The following is a 19,150-nucleotide window of genomic DNA, read 5'->3' as shown; positions in this document are numbered from 1 at the left end:
AAATTCTAGTAAAAGAGAATAGTGAATAACTTGAAAGGCATGAGTGTCTGAAAAGGAAAAATTTTATTTTCTCATACCAGTGTTAACTTTTTTCCAGATGTTATTCAGACCCTTTTGATATGCAAGAGATAATTGTTTTTATTAAATTCTTTTGAACATATCTTTTTTATATAAAAATTTTATTTATTCATTTTAGATAGGGGGGAAGGTGAGAGAGAGGAGGGGGAGGAGCAGGAAGCATCTACTTCCATGTGTGCCTTGAACAGACAAGCAAAGGGTTTTGAACCAGCCACCTCTGCATTCCAGGTTGATGCTTTATCCACTGCGCTGATACAGGTCAGGCTTTTTTGAAGATAGCTAAGCTCCTCTTTCTTTTCTTTTTTTTTGTTTTGACTGCACTCAGCCTATAGAATTAATATATACTTGGACCAAACATGAAGGTGACATTGGCAAATTACATACTATTACTCTTACATGAGGAAACGATGTTCCTTATGCATTACATCTTTATTTATAATGCTGTGTAAATCTTGGAGGTAAAGAAAGAAATCAAATTCTACTATAATATCTTTCCAACCAACGCAAATCAACAGTTATATAAAGGGTAGTGTTGCAGCAAAGTAAGGCTAAAATTTCTTATCAAAGGCCCAAAGGTCTCTAGTTAGCATTGGAAACCTCACCCCTGGAAAAAATTCATCTATATTCTCTGGTGTGACGTGTACACACACACTATATATTGTTGATATAAATTCTTGTTTTTCTTTCAGAACGGAAATTCTCCTTGAAAACATCATCACGCCTGTGTACTATATCTTATGTCAAGGGAAAACTCTAGATAGAATCATTTCAGTATTTGGGTTTTTCACTTTGTTTTATTTTTATAGCTTTTTTTTTTTTTAAGTGAGAGGAGTGTAGATTGGGAGACACACTCCTGCATATGTTGCAACCAGGACCCACCTGACAACCCTTGACTGGGGCCAATGCTCAGACCAACCAAGCTATCCTCAGAGACGAGCCAATGCTTGAACCAGTCGAGCCACTGGATGCCAGAGGTGAAGAGAGAGAGAAGCAGGAGAGGGAAGGGAAGAGAAGTAGATGGTCACTTTTCACATGTGTCCTAATCAGGGATTGAAACGGAATATCCGCACACCAGGGCAATGCTCTATCTACTGAGCCAACTGGCCCAGGCTCTTTATAGCATTTTATGGAAGTGATTATGCAATGTTGAGATCAAGTGCAGCTGAGAAACTTCTCTCTCATTATATTTACTAATTTATATAGCAACCAAAGGTAAAAAGGAAATAAAACAAAAACATATTTGGTAATTTAATTAAAAAAAAAAACTAGCCCTGAGGGAAAATGCCTCACTTTTTATTTTGTATCACTGCAGTGTTTAAGAAACCTAAAAATGGGAATTTCATATTCTCATATTTTGACAAGTACTTTACATTTGCTTGAATAAATAGTTTACTATGAAAGGAATATAATTAAAAAGAAAAAAAAACTGTTAACTCTCAGGAACTTGAATGCAATAAAAGTACACATTCCATAAACTAAAGGATACAGAGGCGTTTAGTTAACTCCAACCAATGCTGGAAAGAGATTTTCTTATTTTTAAGCTCCAAGAAACCTTACACTTGAAAAAAGGGAAGGTGTGCTTTAACTGTCATATTGATGTGGCAGAATCTGAAGAGCTTCCATGTCCCGAGAGCACAAAGACAATAGTACACTGTATAGAGAGCCAATAAATCAATTAGCTTTAACAGCCAGAGTTCAGGAAATGCATTTATTCTCTTCGATGAAAACACAGTTCTTACTTGTAACCATACTTCATACTGTTAAGGTCAATTTTTCACATAGAAATTATATTTAGTGGTTGAAAAAATTCACTCATAAATTTTGTAAAGCAAAAAAAGAGGCACTTACTAATGTAGAACAAGTTTGTTTTATTTGTAATTATCTATCTTCAGAGTAATTGATATTCTAAACAGCAGCTAATAGCCTCACTGTCTCAAATTACTACTGCCTGTAACTTTACCTTGCCAAATATCAAAGAGCTTTTCAATTGCAACTCTAGTACTAAAACCTGGGTCATTTTCTAGCAATTAATTGGAAGAGGTGATTAATAGCTTAATAATGGGTTCCTCTGTGTTTAAAAAATGCAGGGGATGTGCATAGGAAAGGAATATGTAATTTTGTATCCCTGAAACATAACCTAATTGAAAAATCAGCAGTTGGTCTTATTTACTTTAGGCTTGTATTTCCAAACCCTCTTTTGATCTACTTTGAAAAACTTTGTAAATCTGGAGAGTCTTTTTTAATTAACTCCTTGGACATTGAACACACTCTGAATTTAAGGAGCACAAGCTATTCTATGGCACCTGCTGTGCTGCAGTCAGCTTCACAGGAATTTGAGGGCAATGTGTGTCAAGTATCTATCTGGAAGTGCAGATGGTAATGCCCATTGGGCAAGTCACCCACTAGAGTGACACCCGTGGATTCATATGGCACATTTACCTATAACATAGCCCTATGACTGTGGTTGGTGCCTGGGGACTCTGCGTTTTTATGTATTCCTTTTATAGTCACCACAGACTTGTGACTGTAAGATCTAGCTGCAGCCTATATCATAATACCTTATCAGAAATGTCCAAAGAGACAGTATAATTTAGTCAGTTCATTAAGCTAAATGCTCGGTCTCAAGGAAATGGCAAATGCACTACGCAGATGTAGAAGAGTTCAGTGAGCAAGGCAGTCTCCTGATAAAGACTAAGGAAGAGCCTAGAAAAAGAAAGGGATCAGGACTCATTTGTCCAGCTCATTACAGCATCAGGATGATCCATGGCAAGAGGTCCTCTTAGATATAGAACTTGAGATATTTCCATTGTTTACTTCAATTGCTATAGATGCCCCTGGATTTCCCCCTAGTTTGCTAGAAGAAAGAAAAGAATAAGGCTCTCAATTTCCCATTACATTCCTGCTTCTCATTTTATTCCCATCTTATCCCAGTTGAAACTAGTAATGCTGGGCTGTTTATTCCCCCCAGTATTTACATGATGACTTAACACTAGAGGAAATCAGTACTTTACTATTGGACACTCTTTCCATGGAACCAAACGTAAGATAAGAAAGGAAGAACATATCAAATAATAATTAAAAAAATAAACCTGGAAATGAGCTCTACTCCTTTAGCTCTTGCATACCTATGTGTCATTCTTGAAGCCTTGTTTATCCTTCTAAGGTCCCATACTTTTTAAAATTCTTTCCATATTTATTGATAAATAGGAATAAGTGACAATACAATTTTTTTAAAAATGGACTTTCTCTCTCATTACTAAAAGACACAAACTTAATCAACTATAATTAAGATGGAGCAGCATGCCAATGATAGGAAAGGCTGTCAGTTGAAAACAAAGGCCAGAGTAGATTTATCAAAATTTTTTTTTATGATAGGCTTTTTAAAAAATTTTATTTATTCATTTTAGAGAGGAGAGAGGAAAGGAGAGAGAGAGAGACAGAGAGGGAGAGAGAGAGGAGAGACAGAGAGAGAATGTGGGGAGGAGCTGGAAGCATCAACTCCCATATGTGCCTTGACCAGGCAAGCCCAGGGTTTCAAACCGGCGACCTCAGCGTTTCCAGGTTGACGCTTTATCCACTGTGCCACCACAGGTCAGGCAGATTTATTAAATTTTTATGTGTTCCCATGCAGTCCCCTACTCATACTCAGAAGTTAAAGGCTAGAGAAGTCCTGATGAATAGAAGAAAATGGTTCAGCTGCAAGAGAGCTGACCCAAGCTTAGAAATTCCTGCAGGGCAGGTAGCCTGATGTTTCATTATCCTGCAACTCAGAATGGAGAGCTCAGCTTCCAAGATGTGGTGGAGGCAGGCCCACATAGCTGAGGTAATATATATATATATATATATATATATATATATATATATGCACATTATTTATAGTCTTCCTTGAGATAATAAATTGTTATGCTTGATTTGCTTAGTTTACTTTGCATCCTGCTAAATCTCTCTATAACCATTAAATTCTTATTTCAATTTTATATGAATTTAGATTTTTGAATCTGTTAATTTTATTTCCTGATGCCTTCCCTCTCAGAAGCCTCCATCCATATCTCAATTCTGGCTTGATTGTTTTTGAGCTAGACTTGCTAATAAAAACTGTCTCATCTTTGTCTTCTGGAATTCCGTTTTCTCTCCTGCTTAAATTAACTTTCTTAGTTTGAAGGAGTAACCCTCTAAAAAGCTTTCTGAGAAGGGGTTCTTGGAAGGTAAGTTGTTTGAGGTTCTGTCTGAAATGCCTGGATCCTACCCTTAATTGTTCCATTGTTTGCTAGGTCCCAGTGTTTCTTCTGAGAAATCTGAAATATCTCTGATTCTTGATCTTTTTGTTAACTTTTGTTAAACTGATGATTTTTGCTTTTCTCTCTGGTAGCAATTATAATTTAATTTTAATCTGCGACACTATAAAATTTCATGATTTTGTTCTTTGGTGAGACTTTACTATCAGGTGTTAAATAAAAGCAATCTTTTGGGAATTTACAGTTAAAATACAAATAATATAATAATCAATAAATAATAATATAAGAATAAACTATGGGTTTTGTATACACAATTTAAACCTATTTTTTTGCTTATCCCTTTATATATTCTATTTGTGCAATATTATATATTATTTTCTAATTATACTAATAGTATTTTCTTCACAATTTTTTGCGCATCAACATTGTATTTATATTTTCTATTTATTTTTGATGCTCTCTTTTTAAAAATATTTTTTACTCACATCTTCTTACAAATATCTGGTGATTATTAGCTGTGCTAATTTAAAGCTTATTATGTACAAGACTGTTGATTGATTGCTTTAACTCAAGGGTTCCCAACCTGCATCCAGCTTGGTTGTTTTCAGGGCATGTGAAATGGTACAAGCTTAGCAATAAGCTAAGGTGCAAAGAGAATTACAGGTCTCACTCTTAACTAAACAGACTTTTATTTAGCCCACTATTTACAGTGTCCTGCTTTCCCTTATCATCTGGCCTTTGTGTTCCTGAATTCAAGATTTCTTTGTTTTGTTTTTTCTCCAGAAATTGAATTTTTAGAATTTCAGATATGGAAGAAGTATAGTGCATGGCTATACAAATAGGGACTGGGCTATCTTTCACTCAAACTGGCCGTTTCCAGGCAGGCACTGTTCTCATTTAGTATGTTTTACTTTTCTGGTAATAGTGATGCATTTGTTATCACCTTGCTTTATTTGAAAAGTGGCAAAAAGAGGGCTCATTTTTTTCTTAATAAAATTCAGGGTAGCCTAGTTACTACAGCGATGTTATTTTCTTTGATTCTTTACAATAATCATTTTAGTTGTAATTTATTATCTCTGTTTTTCAGATTAAAAAAATTAAGGTTTAGAGAAATCGTTTAAGTTATAAGAGATTTTATAGTAAACAAATGGCAGAGTCAGTATTTGTAATCTAGTCTCATAGATTCTGAAGGACATTTCCTTTAACGTTATGATAAAATATCTTCACTTAAAAGACAGAGAGAGAGATGTTTTTAATTTGGTTCTAAAGACAATTCTAGCAGAAAGAAGATTTGAAGGACTCGATTAGGAATCATACTGGCTTTCTCTCGGTAAGGCAGCATTTTGCTCTGCCTTTACCCCAAAGCCACCATTCTTTGTATTAAAATCTATTTTTAAACTTTTGACTTACATTAGGGTATAAGTTATTGACAAAACTTTAAAAATTGCCCTTCCCAGGGATATTTGGATGTAAATTTAAATAAGATCTTTGACAAAGCTCTGTCAATCCTTCATGAATAAAAGGAGAAATGTTTTGGACACAATAAATTCCTGAAATAGCTATGTAGATTGCATCTATGCTGTCCACTTACGAAGCAAGTTATTGCTGTTGAGAAAAAATGAACTCATATAACCGTATCAGCCAGTATGCGAACATAGTAGGAAGAGAAGAAGGGAGAGAAAGACCTGCTTGAGATGCTGGTATGATAGACTTGCCTCTCAAGGGTGATCCTGGGACATGCAAAATATTTCATCTAAATCAGCTAGAAATGGGGAGAATAAGAGTATGATGAAAAGCCAAGTAAGGAATAGTGAATAGATTACATAGAAAAGACAAGTATTTATGGGTTGAGATAAATTTATGGAGAGTCTTATATTGAACTTTACTATATAGGCAATAGAATGTTAATGGTGATTTTTGAAATAGGAATCCACAAACCTATCCTTGAAAATATTTAATCTGGTAGAAATGTGTCTTCCTTGTCTTCACATGTTTTTAAATAGTTAATTGATTAATAAGAAAATGAATAGAATTAAATGAAAATCAATGCTAGAATCACTATAAGTAAAATGGCTACAATTTATTGCCCAACTGGGTCACTTGTAAGAGAGAAGGGGGGAGTGTTGGGGCAAAAGGCAAAAACAGGGAAACTCCCAAGCATGTTGGAAAGAATAGCCATCTTACTTAAGGTGAAAATAAAGAAAGGAGGTAGAATATAGTATATGAAAATTTGTCTGAATATTTTCAGAAAGAGAAGGGAAATGGGAAAAATACTGAGTCATTATAATAAAATCTTTGGTTTATCAATTCCATATTCAAGGTTTTTAATGAACTAAAATACAACTTTTTTTTCTGATGTAGAGCTTTCTAGTTTTTGAAGATCTTATCCCAAAAAAGTGAGAGTGTGCTCTTATGGATCCATATGTTCAAAGATAACAAGTATCTATTTTTAATGTTTTAAAAATCTTGTTTTCATTTGGCTAGAGAATTATTTGATTTAATTCCTTTAATAATTACAGCAAATGATAGGCCTTATGTTTATTGTCTCCAGAGGTTAAGTGTTCAAATGCATTTTGAATAATCATTTAGTAACGTGGAATGCCATAAAAACTGAAATCCAAGTGCATTATTTTATTTGAAGAATTATTTAGCTCTTTGATAGAAACATTTTGTTCAAAATATTTTCTACCTTTTATTTAAGCAGAATCAACTTGTTCATTAGGCTTAATAGCAAAGTATCTTAGGTCTAACTGTCTTTTGAGAGCTGATAAAAATGTTTTAATTGCCTTTAAAATATGAAATATAAACAATATGTTTTCAGATCATAAAAATGTTTTAATACATATAATAGCATACTTTATGTCAATTAATGTAGCCAGAAAATATAATTATTTTTTATTCTTATGAAAGAAAGAGGTTTCATAAAAGTAAAAGTGCCTAGGACCTGCAAAAGTCATTGAGTCCAAATAAATCTAGCTCTTAAAGAAATAATCTTTAAAAACCTGGTGGTATATTGCTGGAATGAACTGTTTTGATCTTACCTAAGATTTCATTTTAATTTGAGTATTTGGAACAAAGTAACATATTTTCTTTGGGAGTTGAAAAAGCTCTAAGCATAATTATCCTCTTTCTTCATGCATTCTTATGTGTTTTGTGGAAAGAAACTACTTTTATTTCCTAATGTCTTTTCATCAGTAATGGTAAAGATCCTCATGGGGACTATTAAAGAGAATTCCTTGGGGAAAAGTTGAGATACCTAGCATTGAAAGAACCAGGCAAGCCTCTCAGATGGAGGCACAGGGAGGGAGAGAGAGGGACATTTGATTACAATGCAGTTCTGAAAATATTCTAGATGAAACCTCAGCTTCACCTGACTGGTCTTCATTTCATTTAGGACCAATCCTAAGCAGCTATTATACAATACTACTTTGCTCATTGCTAAGTGAAGTAAATGAATATTCCTCTTTCTTACATCCTAGTCTTTGCTAGTAGTTGGTGAAGGCTAGCCTCACAAATGAGGTATAAGGCTAAACATATGCCCCTGTTATGTCAACATTTTAGTAGAAAGCTATGGTTTTCCTAACAGACATACACATGGTATATATTATTTTTACCCATAACTACTATGTTATTAATAACACTATTAATACAAATTATAATACAAGTGAAAAAATAATTTAAAACAACAGAAGCTAACATATGTTGGGTCACATATTGTTCAAACGTGTTATTCTTGAATTTTCAGCACAACTTTATGACAGTTTTGGGGATATCTACTATGTATCCATCTGCTCTAGACTATAGGAGCACAGTGGAGAACATACAGGTGAGGTTCTTACTCTCTAAGACTTAATATTCTAATGAGATAGAAAACAAACCAGCAAGATATCAAATGATAATAATTTGAATGCAAGAATTATAAAAGAACGACATGGAAGGGAATGATACGGCTACATTAGTTTGGCTAATTCAACATTTAATTTAAGATACAATGTTAAAAATTGACAGTGGCAAACCTGGCTGGAGGAGGAGGCTAACAGAGAAGAGGGCCAGAATGTGTGGATACTGGAAACAAACATAGGTAAAGAACGTGATTTCATTCTTACTGATGAAAATTCATTGGAAGCATTGAAACAAGAGAAGGCCATGACCCTACATTTTTGGTTTGACAAGCTGGGTGGATGGTGGTCATTTTGCATGAGTGAATGAAAGAGGGAATTTTGACATGAAAAATTTTAAATTGTGTTTTATTATGTTAATTTTGTTCCACTGTTTAAGGAGCAGAATAAATTAAGCAGTTGAATGTGAGTTTTGAGTTTCAGAAAGATAAAGGTCGAACCTTAAAATTAGAATTTAGAACTGAGGGACTAGATGAGGTTACCTAGGGCAGTGGTCCCCAACCTTTTTTGGGCCACAGACCGGTTTAATGTCAGAAAATATTTTCATGGACCGGCCTTTAGGGTGGGACGGATAAATGTATCATGTGACCGAGACAGCATCAAGAGTGAGTCTTAGATGGATGTAACAGAGGGAATCTGGTCATTTTTTTTAAGTAATCTTTTTATTTTATTTTTTAAATTTTTTATTTTATTTATTCATTTTTAGAGAGGAGAGAGAGACAGAGAGGGAGAGAGAGGAGAGAGAGACAGAGAGCGAGAAGGGGGGAGGAGCTGGAAGCATCAACTCCCATATGTGCCTTGACCAGGCAAGCCCAGGGTTTTGAACCGGTGACCTCAGCATTTCCAGATCGACGCTTTATCCACTGAGCCACCACAGGTCAGGCCTGGTCATTTTTTAAATATAAAACATCATTCAGACTTAAATATAAATAAAATGGAAATAATGTAAGTTATTTATTATTTCTCTGTGGACCGGTACCAAATGGCCCACGGACCAGTACCAGTCCATGGCCTGAGGGTTGGGGACCACTGCCTAGGGGATAGGTATAGACAGGAAGGAGAACAACAGAGTTCTATGGGTCTTCAAAATTTAAAGGTGGAGCTGAATAGATAAATCTAGAAAATAACATAGTAGTCCCCCTTGTCTGGGCTCTTACTTGCTGCAGTTTTAGTTACCCATGGTTAAGCACAGTCTAAAAGCATTAAATGAATAATTTCAGAAATATACAGTTTGTGAGTTATAAATCACATGCCATTTTGAGTAGCATGATGAAATCACACATCTTTTCTCTGTTCCACCCAGAATGTGAATCATTCCTTTGTCTAGAATATTTAAGCTGTATATATTCCTCCATGGTTAGTGACTTAGTAGCTTACTAGTTTATTAGATTGACTGTCAGGTATCACAGTGCTTGTTTTAAGTATTCCTTATTTTACTTAACAATGACCCCAAAGTACAAGAGTAGCAATGCTGGCACTTTGGAGGTACCAAAGAGAAGCCATAAATCAATCTCTTTAAGTAAAAAGATAACAATTTTCAACTAATAAATATAAGAAATTATATGCTGAGGTTGCTGTGAACTATAGTACAAACAGTTCTATCTGTGAATTGTGAAGAAAGAAAAAGTAATTTGGGTAGTTTTACCATTGCTCCTTAAACTTCAAAAGTTATGGCCACAATGCATAATAAGTGCCTCGTTAAGATGAAAAAGACATTAAATTTGAGGGTGGAAGACATAACAGAAATCTTATTCCTGTTGAAGACAACATGTTGTGCCCCAAAACATTGCGCTTATATAAAGACTTCAGCAACTGATTCGCTGAGAAGAGTGACATCAAGTCATTTACTGCAAGTAAAGAATGGTTACACAGATTCAGAAATACATTTGGACTGAAAAATATAATTTTTACTGTAGAGAGAGACCATATTTACATACCTTTTATTACTGCAGTATTGTTATAATTGTTTTATTTTTTATTGTTGTTAAAATCTTACTGTGTCAAATTTATAAATTAAATTTTATAGTATGTATGTATGTGTAGAAAAGCAGTATACATAGAAATTAATACTATTTATGGTTTCAAGTATCAGCTGGGGGTCCTGTAATACATATATCTCCCAGATATAAATAGGGTAAAACTATCACATAAATGGCCATTAGTAGAGTAGGGGAAAAATGTGGAAATATTGAGGCCAAGGGGAAAAAAATACTTTTTGAAAGGTAGAAAAGCTTGCTGTGTCAAGTACTAGTGAGGATTTAAAATGGATAAAAATAGAGACTGAATCATTGAATTTGAATATGTGGTGATCTTAAGTGCAGTCTTAGTGATGCTATGAGAATGGTAGTATGATTGTATCAGACTGAGGTTGAATGCGGAGAAAGTAAATATGGATCTTCATTTCAAGAGATGTTGGTGTGAAGGAGAAAGTTTAAAGGGAAATGGGCTAAAGGAAGAATTGTATTCCTCTATCTCTTTGTCTTTTTCTTTCTCTCTTTTTTGCAAATAAGAGATTTTAGAACATGTTTTTATGCTGATAGAAATAATATTGTTGGAAGGGAGATATTGATGATGTAAGAGCCACAAGAGAAAATTAAGAAGCAAAATAATTGATGAGAAGAAAGAAGGATCCAGGGCACAAGTGGAGGGGTTTGGTGTTGATCTTTATTAGGACTCTTCATTCTTAAAAATAGGTGGGATGGTAGAGTCTGTCATTTTCACCAGCTGGTTATTTTCGTGGTGGAAGTATAAATGACTCCTTGTGATGTAGCAAAAAGAAATGAGCTTATTTGAAAAAGAGGATTTCTAACCAGTCAACACAGAATGACAGAAACAAAGACTTAAAAGCAAATCAAGTAGGAAAGACTAGAACGTGATTTTGTTTAACCATCACTCAAAAGGAAATTTCAAATCTCCTAGCGTGTAAATTTCCAAAGATACCATTTATTTCAATAGTGATAATTGTTATCAGCCTAACTTATTTATTGATTTTTATAAATCAGCTTTTTTGTACTAATGTCACATGTAAAATTGTTTTATCTAAAATCTTAACATAGGTTTTCTTAATTTCTTAAAATAGGTGTCACAAATAATTTCTTCTAATGCATCTTATAGATGCATTTATCAATTTCAGAATTCTGTAATTCAATCTGGAAACTGCTTATATTATTGAAGTGTCTGTGTTCCTATCACAGGCTATTTACTCATACCCACCTCTTCCCTGTATTTTTATCTTCCTGAATATCCTTAGTTTTTTCCCCTGAAATGCTTTAGTATGAACAATATAATGTCACTTTTGATTGTGTACAGTCTGTCCTAATACTTGATTTGTCACATTCATTTCTCAGTGAATTTCCAACACTAAGATCAAGGAGCTGGCTGATTGATAATTTCCCACTCCCTCTTTAGTGCCTAACCCAGTGTTTGGAACTTTGTATGTCTAATAAATGCTGCTGAAAAGCAGACATAGACATATTTTTAAACAATTCTCATTTTGTTGACCTACTTTTTAAAAATTTGTTTTACAGAAGTAAAATACTATATGTTAAAATTTCAATCAGTACAAAAGTGAAAGTCATGTCAAACAAGTCTTTCTGCGCCATAACTTTCTGTAGTCCTAAGAACTGTGACCAAGTTCTTATGTTGTAAGATTGCAAGTGGTAAATATTTGGGGGAAGAAAAAAAAACTCTTAACTTTCTGTAGTCCTGATTCTCTCCCCAGAGGCATTCCCAGTTCCATTTCCTGTGCTCCGTCCTGGTGATGTTCATCTCACTCTGCTGTGCTCTGGGTTGGCACTCAACCCTCTTTTTCTGCAAATGGGGTTGTCTGCATGCTAAGGAAAGTTCTCTTTGAGTTAAGAGACTGGATTTTTTTGTGTGTGTTTTTTGCTGCCATGAAATAATTAAAAATAAATGGATACAGTTGAATTGTATGAAGCATATTTATTATTTGGAGTAGTTATAAAAAAATTCCTTGAAATTAAAAATCATACTTTGAATGGGTCGATTAGTCAGATTTAATTTTTCTTTCACTTTCTTATATTGATGTAAATATTTTCATCTGTTATGCATAACAAAAAAGTATATTAAACTGTCAAAACATAAATGATTTTCTTTTGGCCACCATGACTTGAGGGATTTATTTCAAGCCTGTTGTGCTACTATTTGCCCCTAGGATGTATAATCTATATTTTAGGGGAATGTGCCTTACTGCAAGACACCTGTATTATTTATGTGTGATTAATATTTGTGTTGTGGTGAATGAGGTCTTTTGGCCTTACTTTTCTCTTATAGTGACTTAATCATTTCTCACAAGACTGTAGTCATTGTAATAAAAACATTCCACCTACTAGTTTGTTTTTCAGCAATGACAAATGCAATTGTTGTAAAATGTGAATTTTCAGTTATTAAATATGGCATCAGGAATGTAATTTACTGGGCCACCTCTAAAAGATGCCGCTCTGTGGCACCGCTAAAGCTGAAACCAAGCCAATCCTTGTTTGTATGAATTTAAATATAAATACTGGTGAATAATATCTTCAAATTATAATGCTTAGCCACCATACCTAATTGTGTGTTTCCAGAAATAAATTAGTAAACTATACAACTAGTTGGTTATATGGTAGTTAATAAAATGGTCTTATTGTAATTTTCAAATTTGCAGAAATTATGAAGATCCTTAATCATCCCTGACAGATAATATCACGTGTCAAATTAGGACATATTTTGAACTTCCTTTCTGTGAGTGACATTTTTTACAAATTCTTTCAGAAAAGTTGCTTATGTCAGAAGAGTGAGGGATTATAAGAGTTCCAAAATCTAAAAAACTAAAATTAAATGAGATATTAATGTTACCTGCCAGAACGGTAATATAAAGTATATAGCTTTCAGCATTTATCACACCAATTTGGTAGCATATGGATTAGTGAGTATAAAAAGAATATACAGTGTGTCTGTAAAGTCATGCTGCACTTTTGACCGGTCACAAGAAAGCAACAAAAGATGATAGAAATGTGAAATCTGCACCAAATAAAAGGAAAACCCTCCTAATTTCTGTAGGATGATGTGGCAGCATGTGCGCATGCACAGATGATGATGTAACACCGTGTATACAGTGGAGCAGACCACGGCCATGCCAGTCGAGATGTGGATGGTACAGAGGAAAGTTCAGTGTGTTCTGTGGCTCACTAAATTCGAATCCGTGACCAAAGTGTAACATGAATATCGGCACATTTATAACGAAGTGTCACCACATAGGAATAACATTACTCGGTGGGATAAGTAGTTGAAGAAAACTGGCAGTTTGGTGGAGAAACCCCGTTTTGGTAGGCCATCAGTCAGTGACGAGTCTGTAGAGGCTATACGGGATAGCTACCTAAGGAGCCCTAAAAAATCTGTGCGTGAGCCCACATCGAACTGCACTGAATAGGTATGAAACTGGGAGAGTTTTCCTTTTATTTGTTGCAGATTTCACATTTCTATCGTCTTTTATTGCTTTTCTGTGACTGGTCAAAAAGTGCACCATGACTTTATGGACACACTGTATCATAAAAGGTCCACAGTGAGTCTTTTAATAGTGTTTTGGTAAGCTTTGCCAAATAGTGAGAAGGAAGCTATAAACATAAAAGGTGATGTGTATATTGTTAGACAGTTTGCTTTAGGGAATACCTAAAAAGAGTATTTTTGTTGCTGTTGTTTAATGACATATTTTCTCAAACTTAAAAAAATGCAAATAACTCTCAAATTTAGTATCTTTTTATTTTTTTATTTTTGTCCATTAGAACTATGACCAAATTCTTACGTTGTAAGATTTCAAGTGGTAAATATTTGAGGGAAGAAAAAAAACTCTAAGTATTTCAGAGAAGGCATTAGCCTATATGTCTACTAAAGATATAATAAAAGAATTTCTCATGTAAATATTGGCACTGTAACATATTAAATATCTTTCAGGTATATGTGAAAATTGTAAAAGTCCTTCAACTTGCTTAGCTACCAGAGGAACTCATCAAGAGTATTAAAAAATGATGTCGGTTATTACACTAAATTCAACCGGGATATGGTGGACAAGGGCTTTAAAACTTCAGAAACACCAATTAAAGCCCAAGTTGTGTGCAATAAGCATCAAAAATTGATAAAAACTCAAATTTAGGTTTTTAGATTTAGTGTTTAAATCAATCAACTGCAAACAAGATTTAATTAAAGAATATTATTTCAAAGTGTAATTACCTACTGGGATTAGAATGAACCTCTATTGCCCATAATGTTCTCCTACTGTGATCCCACACTGAAAAATGTTGAGTTTTAGATTAATATGCATCTTGTAAGTACAAGTCCTAATCTCAATCTTAAAGGACATTTAAAACACACTTGGAACCTTCTATGCAATCAAGCCCAGTGTGACTACTCTGTCCACCATGCTAAATTTGTGATTACATTTTTTATGTGCATGATTTAAATCGCTTTAGCAGCAGTCCAGGGAGCATTTTACCCTGCATATTAATTACACAAAGTCTTTGTCATGTGAGGGTCTCGGTGGTCATGGTCTGTAATCCAGCTCATTTGAACTGTGAGTACAGTTTTTGAGCATGCTGTGCACATCAAGCCCAGCTTTAAAGCCAGAATAGGCTGAGATGGTTAACAGGTATGGTTCCTGCTTAAGGAATGAATGTCATTTATTTAGTGACATCTGTAAACTAATTGCTTAAAAATCTGAAAGTGAATATGTGTGCTCAGAAATCTGTTATTAATACACAAGGAATGAGATGCTATGTCACAGCATTCCAGTTTCTATTGTCTCAAGCTAGAATTATCTAAACAATCATAAGATTCCTTTATAAAATTCTCCATGTTACAGGAAAGAGCTTTAAGTTTTGATAACTTCATCATCATTAGTATATTTACACCTTTGGAAGCCATTTAAAAATTGTTATAATTTCAAAAGGAATTAAATGAATATTTTCAATATATTTGTGTGTACCTTCACACATCAGTAAACAAAAATAGAAGTGAAAGATTATTAAAAACCATAGTATCTCAAATGAAGAATTTCTAAATATTAAGACTTTTTAATATATTGCTTTACTATAACAGTTTGGTCCTAAAAGCTCAGAAAATTAACAGAGTTTTTGCTCCACATCTAAGGAGTTTAGTCATATAATATTAGTATACTATATATTATTAAGTTAAAAACAAAAATGGAAACGTACATCTGATATGACACTGGAGCTTGATGTCATGGAAGATGACACTGGTTTTTAAGCATGAGGGAGAATCAGAATTATCTGAGTGAATGCCACATATATATACCCAGGACTCACATCAGAATTTTAAAATCAAAACCAATAAAGGGATATGTGCATGTGCACCTGTATTCTAAAAGAAGGCACTGAAAATTTAGAACCAGTTTTGGTTAGCTGAACAATTTAATAGAAAATAACTCAACTTTAATCTCTGTCCAAAGAAATGTAGTGACAGAAATATAGAAAAGTCTCTAAAATATAAGAATAACAAATGCTTCAAGACTCACTTTGGCCTGACCAGGCTGTGGCACAATGGATAGAGCATCGAACTGAGACACGGAGGACCCAGGTTCAAGACCCCAAGGTCACAGGCTTGAGCGCGGGCTTATCTGGTTTGAGCAAAAACTCACTAGCTTGGACCCAAGGTCACTGGCTCGAGCAAGGGGTTACTCCATCTGCTGAAGGCCCACAGTCAAGGCACGTATGAGAAAGCAATCAATGAATAATTAAGGCGTAGCAATGAAAAACTAATGATTGATGCTTCTCATCTCTCTCCGTTCCTGTCTGTCCCTATCTCTCTCTCTCTCTGATTCTCTCTCTGTCTCTGTAAAAAAAACCCAAAACTCACTTTGTTGGGAAGCTCTTTGGAATCTTTGTTGGACTAATGATGTAGCAAGAGATCATTTCATCAACACATATTTCTATATTATCACACTTTGCTGGAGGAACAAGGTAGGTGCAATATTTTTAAATGCTAAATAACGTCTTCAAAATGCAAAGTGGACAGACTTAGAAACTGAAATACTTTATAAAGCCTAAGTGAAAATACAGAAAAAAAGAATAAATTTTGCTTTTAAGTTTAATAGGTTTATCATATCTATCATGAACACCAATATTTGAAAACAAAAATAATCATCTCTCAGAATGAGTGACTATCTCCATTAAAAAAATATTTCATTTATGTAAAAAGCTTTTTTATTCAAAGAAATTTATTTTTTACTTAAAGTCTCAAAATTGAAATTGCAGCTAATCTATTTGAAATTCTCACAGGAAGAATTACTTATTCAACATTTGATACAGATTTTTTTTTAAAAAAAGTATGCTCCATGTACAAGGCGAAATATATAGTGCTGAGGAAAGAGATAGCTAAACAACGATCTGTGCCATAAAAACTCAGAATCTATTAGAAACAACAAAAATAATTTAAAATGTAGTATTAGAACTCTATAAAAATGAAGAACTTTGTTTTTTTTTCTGAGATTCTCAGTTTTTTATCATCAAATTCACTTTTTATTATATGTATTTTACAAATAAATTGTCTCCCATAGTCTTTGAAATGATTATTTTGAATGGAAACACATGAATTTTGTTATTAGCATTTGTAACAATATACATTCCCCCCACACAGTTTGATTTAATCAGGGTATGTTCAAGATTTGAATGGAGCAGATTCTAAACCAAGGTAGAGAATTTTACGAGGTTTTGCTGAAGGTTTTTATGCATCATTTTATAAGTTTTTGTTGTAAGTTTAACATTAGGTTATAATATGCAAAGGATATGATGTAAAGTTATCAATATTTTTGTAGAACTGTCTCAAATTTGTCCTATGGATCTAGTTGTGTATTTAAAGGACTTTTTGGTGTGATATTTGAAGAGTCAAACACTATGTTGACTTACACTTATGTATCATTGTATTTGAAAATATCCAAGAGGAATTTGGCTATGCCTTTTAGCAGGTCTGACAGCCTTTGTAGGAGTGTGAATACTCAAGAGTCCATGTAAAAATGCAGTGTTTATGTCTGAGTCCCAACTGGGCTTTCATACTGTTTGTAGGATTACAAAAGATTATGATGTTCTTTAAAGAAACAGCATCAATACAATTTTAATATTAATTTTAATTTTGGCATGAAGTTCACCGTGAAGTTTTAGAATACAAATCTAAGTGGTTCTAGTTAAATAAGCAGCCTTGGTATCAATGATCTGAATATATTACTAAAGAAGAATTATCACTAGGGTGAGACTGATTTATGTTCTTTAGCTCCTGTTTGGACATATTGATACCAAAAAATTATGAATATTTGCAAACATCCTAGTAATTAAGTTTTTTCACTTTCTTTATGATGTTTGTTATTGTATAGTCATAGTCCTCATTGAATTTTGTACTCTCTACAATGATTTTTTTAACAGAGAAAACTGTTTCATAGAAGGCATATTTTAAGAAACTATTGCTTAAATCAGTTTGAATAATAAATCCTGATGTTATTTATTTACATTTTATTAAGGAAATATGAGATGTGTTTTCTTAAAATAATCTTAGTCTTTAAATAACTATCTAAAAACTACTCATAATATAGTGTAATTTTTAGCAGAAAAATTTACTAAAAATTACATTTTTGTGATTATTTATTTAAACTTACCAGCTTTTTAAGAAATCTTTTTTCTCTTTCTGAACTGGTCCAAAGTCTGATAATTTGAAATTAAAAATGCCCTTTCAGAGTTGATGACTTTTTTAATGTACTTTCTCCTGTTCACTTACTAGACTTGTGCATTAATAAAAATCTGTAGATTGAAGCCATGTAGTTATTTTTCTAATAAAAAAGGTTCCTTAAATATCTGGCATTTTGGATCAAATTTTAATGTTTCCAATTTTGAAATCTCAGCATAAAAGTGTTGATGTGGGTCTCCTTTGATAAATTATAAAGGTAAACTTTAATGAACATTGAATAGGATCACCTTTGCTACTTGGGGTAATAGAATAAAATAAAACAAGCAAACACATTTTTCTTACTGCCACATGCCTCTCCTTAATAACTTTTGTCTCTTCTGCAGAAATAGGTGCTGTGTAAGTCTCATTAAATTACCTGACTGATGGAATAAATACACAGCCCATAGTTCTGCAGTCCATAGTAAACTAAGCAAGGGTCTTGATTCCTAAGAGTTCTGCTTATTTACACATGCCTTGGACTCTTCTCACAGATATGTAAATTATTCTGGTTAAAACTAAATGCTAAAGTCTACACCATTAGTCTTCCACTTCATGATCTCCACATGGGGCTGTTAGAGGGATAATGTACCATACAATACATGGTTTACTTTTAATTAATAGAAAAAATGTGAAATGAATATTAAATGTAGCTTAAAGTGAAAGAAAGCTCAGAGCAGTTTGGTGGTTATTTATTTATTTATTTTAAAAATATTCAGCTCTGCTTCATCATTAGAAAAATAAGTAAAGCATTACTGAACTACAAGCCTTGCTGGAGACTTTGGAAGCTAAAGGGAGCTTGGAGAACCCTTAACAAACCAGCTAATGGTACCAGGCCTCACAAAAGAGGGGGTTTTTGGGGGGAGGCTCGGGATTCTGCCCTGTGTCTTTTCAATCCGAACAGAACACAGGTTTTCCGCCTGAGTCTCTGAATTTCCTGCTAAGATTGTCTCCTGTTCTACACCATACGAATGGTAGGATCTGGTATTAAAACTTAGACTAAAAAAGCTCATCAAATAGAGTATTTAATTAAAACACAAGATCTGTTTGTCTGAGTTATAATTCAATGTGTCAAAATTAATAAATAGAATTACCAGTTTGCAAACAGTTTATCACACTGTTCCCAACCACAGAATGGAATTTTAATTATGTAACATTATTTATGGCAATGAAATGATCGTGTTTCATAGTAATTGCCAACAGCACAAGTTAGGATTT

This window comes from Saccopteryx leptura, chromosome 7, assembly GCF_036850995.1.
Source record: "Saccopteryx leptura isolate mSacLep1 chromosome 7, mSacLep1_pri_phased_curated, whole genome shotgun sequence".
NCBI lineage: Eukaryota > Metazoa > Chordata > Mammalia > Chiroptera > Emballonuridae > Saccopteryx > Saccopteryx leptura.
Note: the sequence above shows the minus strand (reverse complement) of the source record.